This window comes from Nannospalax galili, unplaced genomic scaffold, assembly GCF_000622305.1.
Source record: "Nannospalax galili isolate Female #2095 unplaced genomic scaffold, S.galili_v1.0 scaffold315, whole genome shotgun sequence".
NCBI classification, from domain to species: Eukaryota; Metazoa; Chordata; class Mammalia; order Rodentia; family Spalacidae; genus Nannospalax; species Nannospalax galili.
This window is the reverse complement of record NW_008336851.1, coordinates 1,931,875-1,934,480: the sequence shown is the minus strand read 5'-3', so window position 1 is coordinate 1,934,480 and position 2,606 is coordinate 1,931,875. Positions and strand designations below refer to the sequence as shown.

The 2,606-nt window shown below is 44.7% G+C and overlaps 1 pseudogene; it reads right to left on the bottom strand.

Moving 5' to 3' along the window:
- Positions 1-321: 321 nt before the first annotated feature.
- LOC103732673 lies at positions 322-675 on the bottom strand (annotated as a pseudogene).
- Between the last annotated feature and the right edge of the window lie 1,931 nt (positions 676-2,606).

Below are 2,606 nucleotides of genomic sequence, written 5' to 3'. Positions count from 1 at the left end.
ATGTGCCACCACACGTGACCAAAAATATTTTTTTAAATTACATTTATTTTAGTGTGTGTGTGTGTGGGGGGGGTTATGTGTGCCACAAAATGCATGTGAGGAGGTCAGAGAACAACTTGTGGGAGTCAGTTCTGTTCTTCCACCATGTGAGTTTCAAAGATGGAATTCAGCTTGTCAAGCTTATCAGTTAGTGCGACTTGAGAATCACTGTTTTTTTTTTTTTTTTTTTTTTTTAAACAAAAACACAGGACTTTATTCCCATGGCATCGAGCACGTCTTTGCAGGGCGGAGAGCGTAGTGGGTACTGACCGGAGGAGGCCTCTACTTGCCAGGGATGAGGGGGTTCCGCAGGACCACACGACAGAATCCCCTCTAGGAACATTTTAGAGATGCAGCGGTCCTTGTTGACTGGCTGGGACTTCTTGCCCTTGCCACTCTTGGGGACGTCGGTCCACATCTCCTTCACGTTCTCAGCACCATGTTGCAGTGCCTGTCAAAGGCCTTCACCCCGCCCGGGAGTTTCTTGTTCCGGCAGTTGATGAGTACTTGTGCGTTGTTCTTAACCGACTATCTGAGCACGGAGAGGGGACCTGTGTTAAATTCCTCCTCCTCCTCCTCCGGCTACTGAGGCTCCTCTGGGGTCATCTCACTCTTGGGTTTGTTGAGGAGGTTCATGGTGTAAATTTCCCTCACAGATCACTGCCCTTTCCACCGCGTTGCTTTGGCCTCCGAGTGGAGCAAGAGGAAGGCGGGACTGAGAGAATCATTGTCTTATAATGAAACCTTGTTACAAGACTTAAAAAGGTAAATACCTCTGTACCTACCACCGAGCTTTATTACTTAAAATGAATTTAACAATTTCTCTTTTAAAATGGGGACAACTGAGTCCTTTCATCCACCTGGTCTTGCAGAATCAGTCTCTGGCTTCTGGAGACTGGCAGAGCAGCAAGACCTGTGCGCTCAGGAAATGGCACCACTTAAAAATAAAACCCCAAATAGCCAGGCGTGGTGGCGCATGCTTTTAATCCCAGCACTTAGGCAGGAGGATCTCTGTGAGTTCGAGGCCAGCTTGGTCTACATAGTGAGTTCCAGGCCAGCTGGAGCTACAGGGAGACCCTGCTTCAAAAAGACCAAACAACAACAACAACAACAACAAAAAACCCAAAACATAAAATTGAGATTCCACAAGTTCCTCCCCCACCTTCTAGTCTCCCTTACAGAGCTAACGATTATTTCAGACTTTAAGTTTCTTGTTCTTTGCACACTTCCCATCTTCAGTGTCATGCAGAGTGATCAGTAGTAAAAGAGGAGGCAGAGTCTGTTGGCATGCAGGCTGTGAACAGATATGCTCAAATGTTCTTTTATTTTTCTTATTGAAATTAAAAAAAAAATCAAGGTTATCAGGGAGACCTGGGAAGAACAGTTGGAACAGGTGGAAGTGTGGAGAGCAGTAACAGCCACCCAGGAGGAGGAGGACTGCCAGGTGCAGGGCCTGTATCCTCAGCTCTACTCCTGTGAGCAGCACATGAATGTTTCCACCTTCACCTATCGCTTCAGAAATTAAGAAGTTTGTCAGTTTGACAGTTGTGAATGACTTTAATTTCCTCAATTACTTCTGAGTGAACTTACTTGCATTTCCTGTCAATTGGCCCATTCACATTCTTTGTCCATCTTCTAGAAGTTACCCTTTCCTGTTGTTCTGTAGTCCTTGACACAGTTTGGACAATACATCAGTGTTTACATGATGGTTGCACAAATATTCTCACGAGAGCCTGTGATCATTGCTCCCGACTTGTATGGCCATGCACCTTCCTAGAGCTACTGATTTCCCTGTTTTTCCATATACTTGTGATATTTCCCCCCAAATGCTTCATGCCTGCCATCTTATCAGGAACAATCACTATGTATTCAGCAATTCCTGTTCTCATTTGTCTCATCTGTGCCATTACTTTCCAGAGGCTTGTACCATTAACATGCTGGGTTTTCTATGCATATCATCCTGCATTGGATTCCATACTTCCCAAACCTGCATCTTCTTTCACAGCACGGCTAGTAATGAGCTCAGCTGTTTCCACTAAATGGAAACATGTTTGAACTTTTGCATGATTTTTTCATTGGTCTAAACTTTAAAAAAAAAAAACTTTATTTTTATGTGTATGAGTGTTATACCTGCATGTACGTTAAGTGCACCCATGTGGTACAATGCCTGCAGAGGTCAGAAGAAGGCATTGGATCCTCTGGAACTGGAGTTTCTGACACTTGCTCGCCATTATACGGATGCTGGGAATCAAACCCAGGTCCTCTGCAAGAATAGCCAGTGCCCTTAACTGCTGAGCTGTCTCTCCAGCCCCCAATTAGTCTGAATTTAAAATTCTAGAGTAAAAATAACTTCTCCATTGTTCACTTACCTTTTAGTTTCTTTTGTTCTAGAAAAACACATTCCCATTCTCTTTCCAAATCCATGGCATGTGGTCTCCCCTCACCCTCAGCAGATGCTTTTGAGTTCTAAGTTTCACAGTGAGGTGCCTTGCTCTGGGTCCTCCATTCCTTGCACAGAGCCTTTTGCACACCCTTCAGTCAGGAGAGCCTTGTCTTTGACTCTGAGA